General features: G+C 43.4%; 1 pseudogene across 1 annotated transcript in view; it reads left to right on the top strand.

The window, feature by feature from the left end:
- The window catches only part of LOC309550838 (ras-related protein Rab-14-like), a 296,391-nt pseudogene that overhangs the window by 209,172 nt on the left and 63,873 nt on the right, over window positions 1–23,346 (top strand). The gene's annotated exons all lie outside the window — the stretch shown is intronic.

Here is a 23,346-nt window from a genome sequence, read left to right as displayed (position 1 = left end):
TCCAGCCTCTCCCTGAGAAGGACCTCTAGCAGACCTACCTTCTCTGTCTCTTCCCAGCTAGAATGAGCCCAGAGCCCCAGCTTCACACACCTTCAATATGGATACCCACAAAGTACTCCACCAGTAGGAGGAGCAACCCTTAGGGGGACTTCTACCTATGTCCACCTGCCTGAAGATTAGGCAACCAGTTAGTAATAAGTATGGGTACCCTTAGAGTGCACTGAAGGATTTATTTAATATAGATTCTAGTGCATCATTGTGGAAAATTCATGTACTTTTTTCTGACAGATACATGAATCTGTCACATGCACCATTTGTCACACAGAGGTGAGGCACACTTCTAAAGAGTGTCTGTGGAACTCTTTATGAATTCCAGGGACTCAACAAAAATAGTAGCTAGTAACAGGTGTTGCAAATGTAATTTAATTCACCTTTAAACTGTTACTTATATAGTAACACTGTGGGGCCACCATTGAGAGACATGTTTTGGTGGTAGCTTGGTTGGTTATGCTACCATGGCATTGTAGTAATCATCCACCATATACCTTATTGTACTGTAGTCGAAGGTTGTTTTGAGATTTTCTTCTGTCCTGAATTGTTTGGTGTACCAGGTTCTGATTTACTCAGTTTTAAATAGAGGAACATTTTAGCATGCAAGCTGTCACAGATGTGCAAATGGTGCTGTGATGGAGGAGGTAGATCCCCCATGACAACCGGTAGGATACAGTTGTCAGGACAAATGTCTACTCTGCAGTATCCTGGACCCACAGCAGCTATGTAAAACATGCCTTTCCTCTATCTGAGATACCACAAAATTATGTAGGCAAAGGCCAACCATGCCCCAATTACATGGACCATGAAGAATCATCCTGCAAAAAATAATTGGTTAAACAGACTTCACAGCTACTTTTACTTTATAGCACCTTTTCATAATAACAAATTTAATAATTTTGAGTAGGGTGAAAGGTTTATTTAAATATAGGCTAAAACAAAAGGGCGGGATGGAAAGGTGTGACGCTCACCACGTATGCTGAATTGCAATGTGGTATCTGTAGTTTGTTGATGGCAATTGTACACATTGTTTTTAGTGCCTTTTAAATACAATAAAGAGATAGAATCCCAGTTTCAAGAATTGATCTGGTGCAAAAAGGTGGCTAGGATTAAGCTGGCTACTGTTCAGATGGGCAAGGATAGTGGTGGGTTGGCAATTCCTAACCCCAGAGTATATTTCCTGGCCTCCCAGGTTCAGCATATGGGGGGCTGGGGTCTTTTGGATCCCCTAGATCCTATCGGGTCCCTTTTGGTCCCTCCTGACTCTCCTCACGCTGGCCTGTACTTGTCCATCTTGAAGCGGGGTTCTCAAATATGGTGACCAAGTTACCGACACTCACCTTGATTCGCATGGTATGGCGCTGTGTCAAGGGGATGTTGAAGATCAAGGGTTATCTTCCTCAGACTCCGATTTGGCATAACCGCAACTTTTCAGAACTGTTCCGTTTAGAAGGCGCTGAGGTGTGGGAGGCCCATGGTGTATATTTTATGGCACAATTGTTCCGAGCCAGGGTACTGAAATCCTTTCAAGATATACAGAGGGAGTTTGATGTTCCTAGGCACTGTTTCTTTTGCTACCTACAATTACGACTGATGGGTGAGGTATTTCAAGTTCTGGACAAAAAGGGTATGATATCACAGGTGTATACACTTCTGCTGGGATCCTTGCAGGACCCCGCTTCCCTCCCGGCTCGTGCGGGGTGGGAGGGGGATCTTGGACCCATAGATGGGGAGACGTGGGATCTGTGCCTCTCCTCGATCCCTATGGTGTCGGTGTCAGCCTCCCATAAGATATCTCACTTATTTCTGTTTCACAGAGCATACAGAACACCGGTACAGTTGTTCCGTTGGGGCCGCAGATCTACCCCTTTGTGCCCCAAATGTGAACGGGACCAGGGTACACTTATACACATGTTGTGAAGATGTCCCAAGCTCTTTCGCTATTGGGGGGAGGTGATCGACACGATCTCTAGAGTATACAATTTTCAGCTGTTCAGGGATCCTGTGGTCTGTTTGCTTGGTGCTCTGGAGGTGGACACTCTGACCCCAAATGCTCACGTTGCCGTGTTGCGATTGTTATACATTTCCCGCAAATTAATTGCTAGATTTTGGATCTCCTCCAGGATACCGAGCAGGGGCCAGTGGATAACACAGGTCAATGCCTCTATGATTAGAGAAAAGCTGACGTACCATCATCGAAAGGCTCACAAGAAATTTGCTTCATTGTGGCAGCCTTGGTTGGATGATCCAGCCTTGGCTCCATCTCAGCTAGTTATGGATCGGCTGCTCATGGGATAGGGTGATATTTCTTGAGACGGCCTAGCATGCAGTGCCTTAACATCCTTTTCTTTCCCCCCCCCCCCTCTTTCTCCTTTTCCCTTTAAGTTTTCTGCCACTGTTCTTTCCCTTCCCTTTATCTTTGCACTTTATACTATAGGTGGGTTTTTGCCGATATACGGCGGTATGTGCTATACCGCTGGATGTGCATGGTTCTATTACTAATATGTGGGAACAACTGAATGTTTTCTTTTTATACCTATCTTATGCACATATACACATACTCAGGATTGTTTACTTTGCTGCACTATACACCTGAGTGCGATATTTTATAGATGACGTTTTCCTTTATTGTTGCTGTTATATCCTTTATACTTTTGTTTTTTTCCGAACACTGGTTCTGTAACTGGTTATGTCTAACATTGATGTTATTTATACAGTGTACTGTTTATACTCAATAAATAATATATTTTTCTTGAAAAAAAAAATACAATAAAGAACCTTACAAAGGATTATACACTATGAGAGGAAGGAAGAAAGAGGAGCATAGGGACTTGGGGTCCAAAGAGGATCAATCCCTCAAAGTACTGGACAGTGGGGAGCTATGGAAAAGTTATACTGTGTGTGTGTCAGGTACTAATTACATTTTTTTGTCCATAGTTTAATATAAAATGGGCTATGAATATCAGAGGGCCATTTTGCCTATAGCAACCATATTTTAAATGTAATTCTGCTAATGAAAATACCAAAATGAGTACATTTTACATTTTCCCGAATGCTGGACTAAATCTGAAGAGACTATAAAGTCCACAATTTTAGAAGCTGCCTAGTAATGACAAAATCCGCCCCCGTCTCAAGAGTCAATGGAAGAGTCCAGCCTTTTTAATTTGATTTCCAAAAGCAAGTGAATTAAGGATAAGGATGACAACTCTTGAGCACACATCTTCAAAATAAAGTCATTAACCGCTTCCATACAGAGCAGTTAGACACCCTTCCTGCCCAGACCAATTTTCAGCTTTCAGCACTCTCACATTTTGAATGACAATTGCTCAGTCATGCTACACTGTAACCAAACAAAATTTTTATCATTTTTTTCACACAAATAGAGCTTTCTTTTGGTGGTATTTGATCACAACTGGGGTTTTTTTTTTTCGTGATATATGCAAAAAAAGAGCAAAAATTTTGAAAAAAAAACACTTTTTTTTTAGTTTCAATTATAAAATTTTGCAAAAAATTAATTTTTCTTCATACATTTGGGCCAAAATGTATACTGCTACATGTCTCTGGTAAAATTAACCCAAATTAGTGTATATTATTTAGTCTGTGTGAAAGTTATTGAGTCTAGAAGCTATGGTACCAATTACTGAAAATTGATCGCACCAGATGTACTGACTGCCTATCTCCTTTCTTGAGGCCCTGAAATGTCAGGACAGTACAAATACCGCCCAAATGACCCCTTTTTGTAAAGTAGACAGTCCAAGGTATTTAGTAAGAGGCATGGTGGGTTTTTTGAAGTTGTAATTTTTTCCCACAATTCTTGGGAAAATGAAGAAAAACATTTTTTTTTCTTTTTTTTCCCACAAAGTTGTCAATTTATAAGCTATTTCTAACACATAGCATGTACACAGCAAAAATTACACCCAAAAATACATTCTGCTACTCCTTCCGAGTATGGCGATACCACATGTGTGAGACTTTTACACAGCCTGGCCACAAAAAGAGACTCCACGTCCAAGAAGCACCTTCAGGCGTTCTAGGAGCATAAATACACATAAAACTTTCTTACTACCTATCACACTTTTCAAGGCCCTAGAGCACCAATACAATGGAAAAGTCCACAAAATGACCCCATTTTGGAAAGCAAACACTCCAACGTATATTCTATGAGGCATTATGGGTCGTTTGAACATATCATTTTTTTCCACAGGTTTTTGGAAAATGTGGGAAAAAAATGAAAACTTTTTTTTTTACACAAAGTTGTCAATTTATAGGATATTCCTAACACATAGCATGTACACAGCAAAAATGACACCCCAAAATACATTCTGCCACTCCTCCTGAGTATGGCAATACCACATGTGTGAGACTTTTTCACAGCCTAGCCATATAGAGGGGCCCAACATCCAAGGAGCATCATCATGCATCCTAGCCACTTGCCTAGGCCTATTTTTGACATTTGGTGTTTACAAGCTAAAATCAGTTGTTTTGCTAGAAAACTGCTTAGAACCCCCAAACATTATATATATTTTTTTAGCAGAGACCCTAGAGATTAAAATGGAGATTATTGCAATATTTTTTATCACACCGTATTTGCGCAGCGGTCTTCCAAACGCAATTTTTTTGGAAAAAAATCACTTTTTTAAATTAAAAAATAAGAAACCAGTAAAGTTAGCCCAATTTTTTTCCATAATGTGAAAGATAATGTTACGCCGAGTAAATAGATACCCAACATGTCATGTTTCAAAATTGCGCACGCTCACGGAATGGCGACAAACTTTGGTACTTAAAAATCCCCATAGGCAACAATTTAAAAATTTCTACAGGTTGCCATCTTTGAGTTACAGAGAAGGTCTAGGGCTCAAATTATTCCCCTTGCTCTAACGATCGCGGCGATACCTCACATGTGTGGTTTGAACACCGTTTACATATGTGGGCGGGGTTTCCGTATGCGTCGCTTCTGCGCGCGAGCTAACGGGGACAGGGCACTTTAATTTTTTTTTTACTATTTATTTTATTTATAATTTTTTATTTTTACACCGTTTAACAAAAAAAAAAATGGATCATTTTTATTTCTATTACAAGAAATGTAAACATTACTTGTAATAGAAAAAGGCACGACAGGACCTCTTTTTTGTGAGATCTGGGGTCAAAAAGTCCTCAGATCTCACAAGTACACTAAAAGATAGAAAAAAAAAAAAAATTATTATATAAAATGAAAAAAAAGAAAAAGGACCTTTAAACCGGTTGCTTGGCAACAACATTTTCCGTAGCTCCGGTCCTCCAAGACCATAGAGACATCCTGTCTGTGAGGATCCGGGACCGGATCGTTTTCCCCGCTGCCGGCGGGTCCGGTAAGCGGGGAAAAGGACCGGACGCGGCGGGAGGGGGGGGGGCACCTCTTCCGCCATCCCGGAAGGGTGATCCCACGGCGAATCCGCCGCTGGGACCACCCTTATCGGAAAGCCAACCGTCCACCGTTTAAAAAAATACCAGGGTTATGGCAGCTATCTGCTGCCATAACACCGGTATTTAGGTTTAAACGGAGGATGTATATAAACCTTTTTGGACTTGGACATGGTGGCTGTATGAAGGGTGACATGTACTCGGGTACTTTGTTGGGCAGGTGACAGGCAGGTGACAGGTACTCTGGTACTGATGAGCAGGTGGCAGGTACTCGGGTACTCCGATAGGCAGGTGACAGGTACTCGGGTACTCTGATGGGCAGGTGACAGGCAGGTGATAGGTACTGATGAGTAGTACTGATACTGATAGGTGATACTGTACTGATGGGTACTGATGATCAGTACTGATACGGGATAGGTACTGATGAGTACTGATGAGTAGTGATGGGTACTGATGAGCAGGCGGCAAGTACTCAGGTACTTCAGGCGTCAGGTACTCTGATGAGCAGGTGGAAGGTACTCGGGTACTCTGATGGGTAGGTGACAGGTACTCGGGTACTCTGATGGGTAGGTGACAGGTACTCAGATACTCTGATGACGGGTACTCCATTGACAGGTACTCAAAGTACCCGAGTACCTGTCATCAGAGTACCCGAGTACCTGTCATCAGAGTACCCGAGTATCCGTCATCAGAGTACCCGAGTATCCGTCATCAGAGTACCCGAGTACCCGTCATCAGAGTACCCGAGTACCTGTCATCAGAGTACCCGAGTACCCGTCATTAGAGTATCCGAGTACCTGTCATCAGAGTACCTGCGTACCTGTCATCAGAGTACCTGCGTACCTGTCATCAGAGTATCCGAGTACCTGTCATCAGAGTATCCGAGTACCTGTCATCAGAGTACCCGAGTACCTGTCATCAGAGTACCCGTCATCAGAGTACCTGAATACCTGTCACCAGCCCATCAGAGTACCCGAATACCTGTCACCAGCCCATCAGAGTACCCGAATACCTGTCACCAGCCCATCAGAGTACCCAAGTACCTGTCATCAGAGTACCCAATGGGCTGGTGACAGGTACTCGGGTACTTTGATGGGCTAGTGACAGGTGCTCTTTATTGGGGGGGGGGGGCAATCAGTGTGTTTAGCGTGCACTGCAATCGGTAACTAGCTGTTACCACACTCTCTTCCTCACACAGGATCAGTGTGTGAGGAGGAGAACACGGTGACAGCTAGTTACCTGTTCTCTGTTGACATTTGTGACCGGCTGTGATTGGACACAGCTGGTCACGTGGTAAAGAGCCAATTTCATTGGCTCTTTACCTAGATCGGGGATTGACTCTGTCCGAGGGACGAGCCTCGTCCCCGATCGCTGCTCTGCGTGCCCCCGGGGGCGCGCATTGCAGAGAGAACGAGCGGCTCGTGCTGGAGCCGCTCATGTGATCGGCTGTGATTGACACAGCCGATCACATGGTAAACAGCCAATTTCTATTGGCTGTTTACCTTGATCAGGGATGGGCTATGTCTGAGGGACGAGCCTCATCCCTGATCGCTACGCTGCGCACCCCCGGGGGCGCGCAGTAGCAGCTAGAGCGGGCGGACGTCATATGACGGCCGCCCGGATCCGTACAACCACTTTGCCGACGTCATATTACTATGACTCGGTATGGAAGTGGTTAAAGCAGAACTTTTACTTATAACAACTTGATAAAAAATAATATTCTTTAGCAAGGAACATACAATCCACATTAATAATTATGCTACCAAAATTAGCGTGTGCTGTAAATTGCCTCCAGTATTGTTCCTGTTTCTTCTTGCCTGGGGCTGGCATTTTGCTGAAGCCCACAGCCCCAGCTGTAAATCATAAAGCGGAACAAAGCCCATCAATTTACCGGTTTAAAAAAAACCAGTTTGATTTGATTGTGTTCTCAACCACTGTCAAACTATGAAATGGCTGGTGTCATAACTGATCATATGTGCAGTGCCATGGCAGTTGCAGTTCAAACAGAAGCAGCTTCCTTGGCTGTAAAGAATAGGAGGGTTACATTCCACTTTAGGGCTGTCAGCAGATCAGCCTCTACAAACTAAGCAGTGGCTAAAAATGCCTAAAAATGGAGAGCAAATGAGCTTGTGCAGAGCAAAGTAAGATAGCATATTACTGGATTTTAAACAGTACAGGCACCTATTTTTAATGATTTTAATAGCTATACCTGAAAAAGAGGCCAGCCTCAAGTGATCTAGCAGGACTTAATTTCTAACTAAAGTTCCACTTTAATTACAGATCCAATTTTTATATCCTCAAAAAAAGTTCTATTATATCTATTGTTATGGCAGTGTCATTGTAATGAATGGAAACATACAACAACAATTAAATGCCATACAAGACAAAGAAACATTAGAAAAATAATTAATTTTACAATAGAGTAATATATTTATTTGCATGATTATTGAAATAATAGTTTAAACAACAAACATACTATTATTTTCAAATTCATTCAAAAGTCATGAAAATGCTTGCCATTGATGCTCATATAACATAACTTAGTGCACAATATTGTCAGGTTCAATATTTCAATTTGTTCACATCACAAGTCTTATCTAGAATGGGGTTAGTAGGTAATCTAGGACTACAGCTATAACCACAGGCAAATGTGCACACAGATATTGTTCAACAGACACAGAAAATGATGAGTTGAACATGAAACAGGCTATTGACACTCTCCATCTATCTATATACTACAATATAATTGAAAAAGCAAACACTACATACTATATATATATATATATATATATATATATATATATATATATATATATATATATATATATATATATATATATATATATATATACACATATGTACACACGCAGTGTCTCACAAAAGTGAGTACACCCATCACATTTTTGTAAATAGTTTATTATATCTTTTCATTTGACAACACTGAAGAAATTACACTTTGCTACAATGTAGTGAGTGTACAGCTTGTATAACAGTGTAAATCTTCTGTCCATTCAAAATAACTCAACATACAGCCATTAATGTCTAAACTGCTGGCAACAAAAGTGAGTGCACCTCCTAAGTGAAAATGTCCAAATTGAGCCCAATAAGCCATTTTCCCTCCCCGGTGTCATGTGATTTGTTAGTTTTACAAGGTCTCAGGTGTGAATGGGGAGCAGGTGTGCTAAATTTGGTGTTATCCCTCTCACTCTCTCATACTGGTCACTGGAGGTTCAACATGGCACCTCATGGCAAAGAACTCTCTGAGGATCTGAAAAAAAGAATTGTTGCTCTACATCAAGACAGCCTAGACTATAAGAAGATTGCCAAGACCCTGAAACTGAGCTACAGCACGGTGGCCAAGACCATAAAGCGGTTCAACAGGAAAGGTTCCACTCAGAACAGGCCTCGCCATGGTCAACCAAAGAAGTTGAGTGCACGTGATCAGTGTACTATCCAGAGGTTGTCTTTGGGAAATAGATGTATGAGTGCTGCCAGCATTGCTGCAGAGATTGAAGGGGTGGGGTGTCAGCCTGTCAGTGCTCAGACTATACACTGCACACTGCATTAAAATCGGTCTGCATAGCTGTAGTCCCAGAAGGAAACCTCTTCTAAGATGATGCACAAGAAAGCCCACAAACAGTTTGCTGAAGACAAGCAGACTAAGGACATGGATTACTGGAACCATGTCCTGTGGTCTGATGAGACCAAGATAAACTTATTTGGTTCAGATGGTGTCAAGTGTGTGTGGTGGCAACCAGGTGAGGAGTACAAAGACAAGTGTGTCTTTTCTACAGTCAACCATGGTGATGGGAGTGTAATGGTCTGGGGCTGCATGACTGCTGCCGCCACTGGGGAGCTACAATTCATTGAGGGAACCATGAATGCCAACATGTACTGTGACATAGTGAAGCAGAGCATGATCTTCTCTCTTCGGAGACTGGGCCGCAGGGCAGTATTCCAACATGATAAACCCAAACACACCTCCAGGACGACCACTGCCTTGCCAAAGAAGCTGAGGGTAAAGGTGATGGACTGGCCAACCATGTTTCCAGACATAAGCCCTGTTGAGCATCTGTGGGGCATCCTCAATCGGAAGGTGGAGGAGCGCAAGCTCTCTAACATCCACCAGCTCCATGGTGTCATCATGGAGGAGTGCAAAAGGACTCCAGTGGCAACCTGTGAAGCTCTGGTGAACTCCATGCCCAAGAAGGTTAAGGCAGTGCTGGAAAATAATGGTGGCCACACAAAATATTGACACTTTGGGCCCAATTTGGACATTTTCACTTAGGGGTGTACTCACTTTTGTTGCTAGCCGTTTAGAAATTATTGGCTGTGTGTTGAGTTATTTTGAGGGGACAGCAAATTTACACTGTTATACAAGCTGTACACTCACTACTTTACATTGTAGCAAAGTGTAACTTCTTCAGTGTTGTATATGATACAATATTTACAAAAATGTGAGAGGTGTACTCACTTTTTGTGAGATACTATATATATATATATATATATATATATATATATATACATACATACACACATACACTAACACATATTACCATCTAATATTCTAAATAAACTCTCTGTGAACACGCATTATATGTATGAAAGAGCAATTTCATATAGCTTACAATCTTTGCCATCTTTTAATATCAAATGGACTTTTATCTGGAAAAACATGTGCATGTATTATTTTTTTTGTAAAGGTGAACTTATCCTTTAAGATACCCAATGGGTCTGCGAACCGGTCTGACTTTGATATTGATATTGAGCAATCTTCATGTTCTCTGAGCATGTATCTTCTACTCTCTTTATGTTTTTGGAAGAATATTTCAATAAAAATATATTGAATTATAAATTAACTCTCTGAACACTACTGTATGTTAAAGCTGAACTGTTATTTCAGTGAAGACTGAAGCTGGCCATACCCTGGTAGAATTTCCTTGAAAAAAAAAAAATATTTTAAGGACATTCATTCGATTTTCTAAATGTTTGTGGGTTCACAATAGCGTTTGTTTTTGACCGCAGTGATAAGAAAATTCAAAGGACCAGGTCAAATTTCTTTCCTCAAATGATCAAATTTCTAACGGTTAATGTGGTTCTCATTTATAAAATATAATTCATTGCAGAATAGAATGTTTAAAGAAAGATACATTTTGAAGTACTTTCAAACAACATTCATCAATGTTCTTTGATCATTTCTGCGAACGTTTGAAAATCGTTTAGTTTTTTTGCTTTTTTTTTCTGGAAATGAGAACATTTTTCTGAACGATTCTTGCTCCCACTTCCACAATTCTCATCTAGACAAGAATTACATCAGCTTGGCCCCCCGCCTGCCTGCAACCTCTTGGGACACAACACGTGTCCCAGTAGACTGCAGGACCAGTCTGAAAGTGCTTTGCAGTGGTGAGCCAGCTGTAAAACAATAGGAAGTCACAGCCTGCTCCCACGTTCAAGGTGGTGGCACCAGTGGTTCAGAAGCCCAGTGAAGGAACGGCTCTAGTGAAGACAGCGCTGGATTTTCGAGCTTGTGAGTGTCCGTTTTGTTAAAAGTCATACAGTATTTGTAGCTGCTGATTTTTTTTTTTTTGTTAAACAGGACTGACATTCCTCTTTAAGGCACTTCCATACATAAGACGTGCCCATGCATGGTCTCATTCAGTGGAGTCGTTATGGGGGTTTGGACCGCACCCAGGTGACACTCAACAGAGGAGTGACACCATCAAGTAGCACTGTGACAGGCTAGGGGGGGAGCCTGCTGAGTGCTCTCCTGCCTGTCCTGCTGTCACTCCACAGCGGCAGGACAGGGCACTGTGGTAGGCTAGCAGGGGGGGTTGGCGGGGCTGACAAAGCACTGTGGCAGGCTAGTGGGGGGGGGGGTGACACCTTGTTTTACTGCACCAGGTGACACCAACCCTAGTGATGCCTTTATTCTCAATTCTAACTGGCTTGCCAGTTATCTTCTCAATCCTCTCAGCTGCGTACAAGGGTCTTTCCTGGTATTCATGGGCTATTCATGGTATAGACTCACAAGGATAGAAAAAGAACCTGATGTGAAAAGTATGTGGTTCACCCAAGGACTAGTCCTACTGTAACAAACAGGTAATGGTCTGCGGAAACCCTAAAAACATCCTTTGGCTGCAAGCGTTGATTGGATTCTGGTTTTCTAGCATGATCATTTGAAAGAAGCCAGGTGCGAGAATTGCTTCTGTGGGATAAGCTGTACACATGGGCCAAATATTGGCCGATTTCTGTTGAACCCATGTGTACCAGCCTTAAGGGGGCGCACCAAGGACCTGTCATTTAGTGGCGTTAGGGGGGCAATAAAGCATTGTCAGGCATTGGGTTGTGCTGGTAGTAGGGAAACCTCTTTTTTTAATTCAAATTGTTTGAACAGTACAGACTTCCATTTAACCAGTTTTCGACCACCCATCACAGGTTTTCTGCGGCAAAGTGGCTTGGCTGCGCGAATCGATTGTATGTTGGTCGCGCGCGAAGGTAGGGGGTGCGCGCCTGCATGCGCTGTCCCTTCGGTGATCTGATTCGGTTCAGAATTGATCAGTCATCAGGTCTAGGCCAATGATTCATGGCCTGGACCTGGTGATCGGTTCTGACCAATGGCAAAACGTCCTGTGCCTGTGTAATGTAAAGACAGGCAAAGGAAATGATGCAATCACCTCTCCTGGAGCTCTTTTCGGTTCCAGTGTGGGAGGAGAGAGCAACAACTGTGAGTACACAAGCACTACACTGACACCAGTATACATAGGCACATATTTAACCAGCTGATCACCCCCCAATTAACCCTTTCATTCCCTGTCACAGTGTCACTATATACAGTACACAGTGCACTTAGCACTTTTTGCACTTAGGTCACATCTGCTTCACAGCGGCATATGTACATAGGTACATTACATTTATATTGGTAGTATATATGCCACATATAAGATTTTACATTTACTCTTTTTATCTTTATATCCCTTTATCTTGAAATTTACCACCACCACCTGCTCCATATAGGTTGATTTTACATATTACAACAGAGACTCATCACCACTAGATAACTCATCTCAGACAGACCCCACCCTAATCTCAGCCAGAACCCCCCCCCCCCAAATAATCAAAATAGTTGACCTGCTCTCAGCCAGACAGACCCCCCACCCCTCAGCCAAACACCCCCTCCCTCCCCCCCACTAATCTAAATTGTTCACCTATTCACCTCCTCCTCTCAGCCAGACAGACCCCGCCCCCCCAGCCAGAACTCCCCCCTCCCCACTAATCTAAATAGTTTACCTGTTCTCAGCCAGACAGACCCCCCCCTTCCCCCACTAATCTAAAGAGTTTACCTGCTCTGAGCCAGACAGACCCCCCTCCCTCCATCTGAATAGTTCACTTCTTCACCAGGGCAGGCAGGCAGGCAGGCTTCACTCACGCTGCTGCAGACAGGCAGAGACACAGTGCCAGGCTCTGGATGTGCTTTTCTGCTTTCACTTTCACTTTCTCCTCTCTTCCACAGCTCCTCGAGGTAGTGGCTGAAGCAGGAGGAGAGCACTCTATGCTCAATGACGTCACGGCCGGGACAGACTACAGAGCGCCTGTCAGGGGGGGGGGGGTGTTTTCTCCGCTCCCCGGACAGAAGAAGAAGTAGAACAAAACGCTTCAGGCTGTGCTGAGTGCAGGAGGAGCGCACTCGGCACATTGCAGGCAGATATCAGCTGGCGGCCAGCAATAATTTACACTCACATAGTCAGCAGTGTGTGAAAGAAGTTGTCCAGCAGTGGCGCCCCCCCTCTCTCCAATAAATTTTAGCGCCCAGGGCACCCGTCCCTTCTGCCCCGCCCTTGTACGGCTCTGGTTGTTTGTATGGAAACATTTCGCTGTTTCCGAATTTAGAACCTTTCTGAGCCTATCCCTTCTCATGGGCATTACTAAAAAGAGTGAGTTGCGGTGATATTGGTCAACTGACCCAAATGATATGCCTGTGTTCTCTGCTGCCATAGCCAGGACTAGGTACGAGCAAATCCTGCGGTTCATGCATTTCAATGACAATGAACTCTATCATCCTCGGGGTGACCCTGATTTTGACCAGCTCCACAAAATTAAGCCCATCCCCCCCCCCCCCCCAAATCACTTCAACCAAAAATTTGCAGTCTTGTATATGCCCCAACAAGCTGTATGCGTTGATGACAAGGCGCCCTGATTAAATTTTCTGGCCGCCTTGTTTTCAAACAGTTTCTCCCCAGAAAGCGTGCCAGATACAGGTCAAGATGTATAAGCTCTGTGACAGGGCAAGAGGCTAAACATATAGTTTCCGGATTTACGAGGGCAACGATAACAATGTGAAGCCCCCCCCCCCCAACTGCCCCAGACTACATAGGAAGCAGCGGCAAGTTTGTTTGGGACTTGGTGTTACCCTTATTTGGAAAGGGGTATAAGTGGAAAAGTATTACACAAACGTGCCGCTTTTTAGTCACCTTTTTGATTCTGGAATTGGCACATGTTGCACTGTGCGACCTAATCGCTGGGGCTTCCTCCAATGGCTTGTAGATTCCCGACTTAGACGGGAGGGGGGGAGAGAGCCTGCTTGAAGTGTAATAAATTGCTTGCAGTAAAGTGGAGGGACACAGGGAATGTTTTCATTCTGTCTTCCATTCGCACAGATATGACTGTCCAAATTACAACGGCGACTGGTGTTGTTGAGAAGTCCCTCTGTGTCCACAAATACAACCTTAACATGGGAGGGGTGGACTTCAAGGACCAGATGATGTCGCTATACTTAATTGCCCGTAAGACCAGACGCTGGTATAAAAAAAGAGTCTGTATACTTATTCCAATTGGCTCTGCTTATTGCTTATTTGCTATACAAAGAGCCAGGATTAAGTGGATCCTTCCTAAAATTCCAGGAAGAGATCAACACAGCCTTTCTGTTTCCAGAAGGTGCTGTGGCCCAAATTCACAATCCAGATGCAGTGAGCCAGCTGCATGAGAGGCATTTCATGGATATTCTCCCTGGTACCTCTACCCAAAGAGCACCCCAAAGAAGATGTGTCTGTAGAAAACACTGATATAGGCGTGACACCTGCTTTTTTTGGTCCTCCTGTCCTGGCCAACCTGGTCTCTTCATTGGGGACTGTTTCCGTCGCTACCACACACTAGTGGAGTATTAGTATAAGGTACAGCACGGCACTGTCTAGGGCACACTTTCACACAGGGTCTCTAAAGATCGCATTTTGACCCCGTTCACACTGGGGTGGCGCTACTTCCCGGGCCGACCTGTGAAGTCGCGGCGTGCTGCTCGCACCGCGACCTCGGAGCGGCCGGCACGGACTTCATATCATTGAAGTCTATGCAGGTCGATCCGGGTCGCCCCAAAGAAGCTCCGGACCCTTTTTCTAAGTCGGAGCGACTTGTGTCGCTCCTATTAGAACGGTTCGCAGCTTCTCTATGGAAGGCGACCTACGGCGACCTGTCAGGCGACCAGGTCGCCTGACAGGTCGCCCCAGCGTGAACGGGCTTGGGGGGGAGACCCTAGCCTGGATGTTTAAAGTTTTTTTATAGTTACAAAAAAAGTTTAAAAAAAATAAAATAATAAAGCCGAAAATAGTTGTCGTTTTAATTACCGTAGTTAATTTTCTGTTTTTACTGTTTTACTATACTTTATAATATACTGCTATACTGTAATGTTTTATTGTTACTGTTTTTCATTGCTAACCATAGTTTGCTTTGCAGATACCACCATTCTACTGTTTTATTGTACTGTGTGCTATTATAATGTACTGTTTTGTTGTTGCTGTGTTTTTCATTGTTACCATTGTTTTCTTTGCAGATACAACTATTCTACTGTTTTACTGTACTGTATACTATTATATTGTAATGTTTTATTGTTAACCATTGTTTGCTTTGCAGGTACGCCCATCAGCTGCAGCTTTGATTTGTTTATCTTGATAGTAACAGGGTTTCCTCTCAGCATATACGTAAATCAATGATTGCAGCACTGTAGAAGGTGATTTCACTACCGCAGTTAAAAAAAGAGCATATATGGCGAATAATAGGGGATGGGGTGGACACAGAGGGCGGATCTCCCCTATGCTTCACCGTATATTTTTTAACACTTTTCTTGGCAGAGATTTCTTCATCCACATCAATCGATGTGAATGGAGGAATCTGTTATGTTCTTCTTTTTTTTTCGTTCAGCCCGCAGGCTGAAAAAAAAAAAAAGAACATTGCATATATGCCCATCATTAGACGTGGGTGGATGCAGGGATGTCTAATGTTGGGCATACCCCACACTTTCTAGCAAAGATTTCTTCATCCACATTGATCGATGTGAATGGAGGAATCTGTTGGGTTTTTCTTTTTTTCGTTCAGCCCACAGGCTGCATGAAGAAAAAATAATATTTCAATATGTGCCCAACAAGGACCAGCAACGTACTGGTACGTTGCTGGACTTTGACTGGTCATACCAGAATGATGCCTGCAGGTTTAGGCATCATCTTGGTATTGTTTTTTCAGCCAGCAGATGGCTTTCATGAAAAAGCAATCCTAGCCGCTAATTAGCTGCTAGACTGCTTTTACAAGCAGTGGGAGAGGGGACTCCCGCCACCTTCCGCGGTTTTCTCGGGCTCTCCTGTCCCACCGGGTAAGCCGAAACTGCAGCCAGTGGTTCCATCAGCTGTACATGTACAAGCCATGTACATGTCTCTCAGCAAATAGCTTAGGGTGTCTACTTTCTGAAAAGGGGTCATTTTGGGGGGGGGGGGTTATGCTGTCTTGGCATTTCATGGCCTCTGAAACTGTGATAGGTAGGGACTAGGGAGGAGTGAAATCAACAATTTGGTTTGATTGGTTTTCGGGGTCCTGTGCGTGGCTAGACTGCCAAAAAGTCTCAAACATGTGGAATCTTCATACTCGGGAGAAGCAGCAGAATGTATTTTGGGGTGTCATTTCACATACCCTTGATATATTCGAGCAATATATCATTTAATTGACAACTTTGTGTAAAAAAAAAATAAAACATTTTGTAATTTTCCCAAAACTTGTGGCAAAATTTAAAATATTCCATGGACTCAACATGCCTTTCAGTAAATAGCTTAGGGTGTCTTCTTTACGAAAAGGAGTCATTTGGGGGCAGTTTTGTGCTATTTTGGCATTTCATGGCCTCCGAAACTGTGATAGGTAGTGAGGAGTTTACGCCCTTAGAAAGCCTGAAGGCAGTGATTGGTTTTCAGGGTCCTGTACGCGGCTAGACCACCAAAAAGTCTCACACATGGGGTATCCCCATACTCAGGAGAAGCAGCAGAATGAATTTTTGGGTTTAATACCATGTATACCCATGGCACGCGTGAGCAATATATCATTTCACTGACAACTTTGTGTTTAAGTTTTTTATTTTTTTGTAATTTTTCAAAAACCTGTGACAAAAAAATTAAATATTCAATGGGCTCAACATGCCTCTCAGGAAATTTCCTGGGGTGTCTACTTTCCAAAAAATTGTGATTTGGAAAATAGACACCTCATTTTTTATCCTTCAAGAAAGGAGATAGGAAGTCAGAAAGTAAAAGCTGCGTAAATTCCAGTATATAAACCATAGTTTGTAGATGCTATAACTTTTGCGCAAACCAATAAATATACGCTTGAGATTTTTTTCATCAAAGACATGTAGCTAAATACAATTTGGCATAAATGTATGACAAAAATTTAGTTTATTGGATATTTTGTATAAAAAAAAAGTAGAAAATGCAATTTTTTCTCAAAATTTTCGGACATTTTTGTTTATATTTAAAAAAACAAAAACCACAGAGGTGATCAAATACCACCAAATTAAAGCTCTATTTGTGGGGAAAAAAAGGACATAAATTTTGTTTGTGTACAGCATTGCATGACTGAGCAATTACCAGTTAAAATCACGCAGTGACAAACTGCAAAAAATGACATGGTCATTAAGGGGGTAAAATCTTCCAGACCTTAAGTGGTTAATAACTAAACGTAGGCTTTGAAAAATGTTATATCCAAAGCTGGAGGAGAATGGTGGTCCCCGTTTTGTGCCTTTGCCTTTTCAATTTTATAGTGTATATTATATCCATTTTTCAGCTTTGAAAGTAAACCAGTGTTTGTAGCCCACCAAATAAAATGTCAAAAATGTTTATGACCAGACAAACACAAATAACGTGACAAATTTTAGCACTAAATACCTTAATTTTTTGATATACTAAAAAAAAAAAATCTCAATGTCTGATCACAGATAATTACCTTCTCTACAAAGAAAGGTGTACAAACTCTTTTCTCTATTCATAAGCAGACACGAGAAGACCACCTTACGCTTTTTAATTTAGGAAGATCAGAACAAAAAAAAAAAAACATGAGGATTGCCAAAGGAAACATTTCAACAATGAGCAAAATGTGGACTAATGCCAAAATAGAGGTCAAGAACAAACACCAAAATCAAGTAAGAAGAAGAGGCATTTCCTTAAAAGCAGAAAACCCCTCTGTTATAGAAATTTGAAAAGGAAACCACCTTTCACCTGCAGTTCCCACAGGCTTAAAAATAACTTTACCAATTCCAACTATAAACTTTGCAAAAATCATAGCTCTATATAACAATGTGTTCTTTTCACACAAAAAGCTAATTCCTCATATTTCTGGATCATTGGTATTCATTACCGGAGAGAACCTGAATAGTTTTAATCCATAGAATATAAATATAAATAGTTTCTAAAAGGCAAATAAATTGCCAAAACCCAGCGCACATGAAGCAAAGGAAAAGTACAAAATTGAAATTACGGATAATGTTTCATTGCACCATTAGCTGCTTCTATAAATAATAGAATATTTATACACAATTTTGACTTTCAATCCTATATAGTCATCAAAGCATTAGCAGCGCTCATCCAGTGTGTGAAACACTGTGTGCTTCCAAAATCATCAAAAATAAATTCCCATTTGTGAGTGAAGGAAATTCAGCCAATCTGTTCTTCGCACAGCCAATATGAGTGTTTGGATACACCAATGCCTCTCCCCAATAGAGATTAGACCCACCAAATATCCAAACATCAAGCGCCTTGTAACAATGTATCCTTGTTCATCTGAGGCCCCAATGGATAAAAGATCTCTCTCTTGTGTCATGAAAAGAAACAAGCTGCATAGCGTAATATTGCTTGAACTTTTTATTAATTAAACCCCCCCTCCTTGAATGCACTTACAAACAAAAAAATTGTCACAGCATAACACAGCTTTAAACAGCAAAAAAAAAAAAAAAAAAGGGCCATAGAAACTACCCAGCCTGAACGATCTCTCTCACCGATCCCTGGCGTGACCCTGAGTATGATGATTCCTGGGAAAAGTCGAGCTGCTGGCAGTGTTGGGTGTTACGTGGTCTTTAGAAGAGGCTTCCTTCTGGGACCAATTTGATGCAGTTTGCGACGTATGGTCTGAGCACTGACAGGCTGTCCCCCCACCCCTTCAACCTTTGCAGCAATGCTGGCAGCACTCATACGTCTATTTCCCAAAGACAACCTCTGCATTAGACGCTGAGCACATGCACTCAACTTTTTTGGTCGTCTATGGTGAGGCCTGTTATGAGTGGAATCTGTACTGTTAAACCGCTGTATGGTCTTGGCCACCCTGCTGCAGCTCAGTTTCAGGGTCTTGGCAATCTTCTTATAGCCTAGGCCATCTTTATGGAGAGCAACAATTCTTTTTTTCAAATCCTCAGAGAGTTCTTTGCCATGAGGTGCCATGCTGAACTTCCAGTGACCTGTTGCTGTTGGGTGACACAGGCCCCTCTTTGAGGGCTGTGATGCGCATCATCACTGCATTTGGAGAATATTCTGGGCTTATCGTTAACTGGTCTAAGTCAGCCCTGATGCAATTGGACCAGGTGTTGGATCCCCATTTATCTACCTTCCTTCCGGTGCCGGTGGTAACTCAATTCAAATATTTAGGAATAATTTTATCCGAACCATTACTGACAACTGCCGCTTGAATATCTTCCCACATCTGACCAGGTTTAGGGATAAAATAGGGATATGGTCTAAATTGAGGCTCTGGGTGGCCGGCAGAGCAAATCTGGTGAAGATGATTTTAATGCTCCAATTGCTCTATTTCCTGTATAATACACCGGTGGTCATTCCATTAAAAATCTTTAGACTGGTTAACTCCCTTTTCTGTTCTCTGCTATGGAGGACGGGCCCAGCTAGAATTCGGTTAGAGCAATTGCAAAGGTCCAAGGATAATTGTGGGTTATCTTTCCCAATCCCCTGGGTATACTATTTGGCAGTGCAGCTGCACCATATGTTGGACGCCTTTTGCTTCAGGGAACAGGGGGGAGGGGACTCGACGTTGAGGGTGATACTTCATGTGATCAGGGTCGATAGCTTTCCAGAGGGCTTAGAATCACAGTTGCTATCAAAATCTAATAGACTGTTCCCCAGCTATTAATTAATGCATAAGGTTTGGTCCAAGGTGAAGCAGCTGCAACAAGTGACAGGTTTTATAGAGTATAGCCCGATCTGGTATAACCACACTTATCCGGAGCTGGCTGGCTTACAGTGCGGGGCCCTGTGGCATGCAAGGGGGGTCACACACCTTCGCCATATCTTTGAACGTGGTCAGTTGCTGACTTTTGCTCAGCTGAAGGCCAGATTTGATATACCCCAGAACCCAGTCCTCTCTACTCTCCCCGGAGTTGTCCCCGACCCCAGTTTTCTATATGATGAAACATTTTGATTCTACAAAGGGGTTCATCTCTAGGTGCTATGCAATATTGCTGGGGGATTATCTGGAAAAATGTCCTAGCAAGGATACATTGGGAGGCTGATGTGGGGAACCTCTCTGACGACCAGTGGGCTGAGGCACTGGAATCGGTGCAACACTGTTCATTAAATGTAGCTCAAAGAATTTCACAACTATATATATACTCCTTCGAGTGCATCGCACCCCGGCTAGGCTACACGGCATGGTCTTGAGAACAGACCCATTTTGCAGGTGTAACAGGGATAACGGAGATCTTGTTACTCTTCTGTGGCGGTGTCCAAAGCTCCACAGGTATTGGACGTCGGTAATACAGACCATTGATAGTGCTTATCAAATTTAGTTTCCGATTTATCCAAAACCGTGTCTACTTGGAGTGGAGGAGTTTACTCAGGATGCTAATGTCAGGGTGGCGGTATCCAGGACATTGTTCCAGGCTCGGAAACTCATTCTACAGCACTGGACTTCACAGTCCCCTCTGGAGATGTGGGTGACCAAGATGGGAGCAACTCTGAGATGTGAACGCATGATTCACCAACATTGGGGAGTCCCACATAGATATGATAGGATTTGGAATGGGTGGCTGGCGGTTCCGGGTTTGGCGGTATCCGGATTTGGTCCTGGATAGATTATTGCAGTGATCTTTATTGCATTGTTGTTTGGGCCTATATGGGGTGGTGGACGGGAATAGGAAGAATGTGTTTTACATGCTTTGAAACCGTTTATAAAGTGCAGGAATGTGTCTATATATTGTTGTGATGACACGAAGTTGTATTGGGATGAAGCTCTTCGGGAAACGAATAAACTGTACAATGTTTGCTGTTTTTCAATAAACTTTGTTTCTGATTTAAAAAGAAAATAAAAATAAAAAAACAATAAATAATCAGCTTTATTATAAACCTCATATGTGCAACGAAGAGTTAATAATAAAAAATAAAAAAAACTGAGTAAAATACAGCAGTACAAGCTCAAATAAATACTAAGTGCAATAATAATATTATAATATAATATAATAATAATCATAATACAAAATTGAGCAATAGGGGACTTCCGGTTCCGGCGCCGAATGCAGTAGTCGCCATCCACGCCGGCTCCCGCGATCGGACGTTAAAACTGCTTAAATACCGGCTAACCCACTTCCCTCGGGCCCCCCACAGCTCCGTACACCCCCGGGCGATCCCCCGGTGCCATCCAATACCCGGCATGGATAAATTCCTGGAGAAAGGCGGCCCGCGCAATCCGCCGGGCCCGCCGCAAATCGAGGCCCCGGTCTCGGCCTTCACTGCGGATGAGGTGGACGCCTCCCGCATGGACACGGCTGCCTCTGCGGCTCCCACGGTGCCCACCCTGGGTGACCCCCAGTCGGATCGTATAGCGCAGACTGTGGTGGCACTACTGTCTCCCACCATAACAGCGGCTGTGCAAACGGCTGTGGCGGCGGGCATGCAGGACTTTAAAAAGCAGCTCACCGAACATACACACAGGCTGCAAGAAGTGGAACAGCGTGTGGCAAGTGTGGAGGAGGAAATATACAGCTCTCATGGATTTGAGCAGGCACAGGAAAAGACAAACCAATTCTTGCTCCAAAAATTGGACGATTTGGAAAACAGAGCGCGAAGGAGTAACCTCCGCTTTATTGGGATACCAGAAACTGTGCCACCCTCTGCGATCCCTGACCTGTGCTCCAAGAGGATTCCGGAGGCTCTGGGACTGAAAGGAATCTGCGTGGTCGAACGCGCCCACCGTATGGGGTTACACTCATCAGAACGTTCCTCCCCGCGCCCGATCATAGCCAAGTACCTGAACTACGCAGATAAATCGGCGATCCTCCAGAAATTCAGGCAATCCAAATCTTTCCAGATTGACGGTATAAAAGTCCTGATTTTCGCGGACTACTCCGTTGAAGTGGCCAAGAGACGAAAGGCTTTCCAGGCAGTATGCTCACAACTGCACCAATCCCAGATCAAATTCACGTTGGCATACCCAGCTATCCTTAGGCTACGGGCACCTTCAGGTGAACAACTGTCATTCCAGGACCCCTTGGAGGCGGAAGGCTTTATAAGATCACTCCGTGCGGATGGGTCTGACCCCATGCACACCACGTCGTCCTCAGCCCAGCGCTCCCTGCTCCCAAGGACCCCGCGAAAAGAATCTCCCAAACGGCTAAAATATTCTGAGGCAGTTAGCGGAGGGCGATTTCTTCCACATTGCTGAATCGCCATGGACCGCCACTAGTAATTATTACCTCCTCCTAGGAGACCCTGTGGACACGTAATGTATCTTCTCATCCACGTTGCTGTTGCATATTTCAGGTTGCCACTGGAAAGTTGCGGGCATTGGAGGTAGCTACCTCTGACCCATTTTTTTTTTCTCTGCATTGTTTTGTTTAGTTTTTTTTTCTGTGCTATACACTTAGGTTATAATTCTATAAACTGTCCTGTTACGGCTGATGAGTTATAATACTGTTTTATGCTGTTACTGTGGAGGACCCGGGCGCTCCCCTCGACTATTGCGAATAGGGGTTCAGGGTTCCTTACCCCCCTCTATTTATTTTCCCTCTTTTTTTTTTTTTTTAATATAGAGGTGATTTGGGTTGGTTTTGTTCACAGACCTGCTGACGTCCGTACCAAGGGACTTGTCGCCTTACACAGTTACAGCATTCGGAAAAAAGTGAAGTCCATGATGTATTTTTTTCCAGGTGCCTTTCTGCATTTTGTTGTTCTCCCCCTGTTCTCTTTACCCATGTCTGTCCCTCCCATTTCCCCTTCAGCCTCCTCGGTTCCACGGTTGGAATCAGCTCCCCTGGGGTATCTGTGTTCAATGAGTGTTAGACGCATGTCCATAACATATTTGGTAGTATACGCACCCATTCCTGCCGTCTACATCTATAAGCGGATGTATTGTCATGCTTCATACCATCATCTGTCAGACCCTCCATGAGGATTTTGTCATGGAATGTCAGGGGCTTACGGTCCCCAATTAAAAGGATGAAGGTATTAAGACATCTCAAGAGGCTCAAAGCAGACATAGCATTAATACAGGAGTCCCATTTGTCCTCTGAGGACTATTTCCGGATGAAAAAGCTGTGGGTGGGCACGGTGGTGGGATCGGCGGCTCTGGGCAGGAAGGCCGGAGTCCTGATCCTGATCCACA

The sequence above is a fragment of the Pelophylax lessonae genome (genome assembly GCF_965119305.1).
Source record: "Pelophylax lessonae genome assembly, chromosome: 3".
NCBI classification, from domain to species: Eukaryota; Metazoa; Chordata; class Amphibia; order Anura; family Ranidae; genus Pelophylax; species Pelophylax lessonae.
This window is presented reverse-complemented; position numbering and strand designations above follow the sequence as displayed.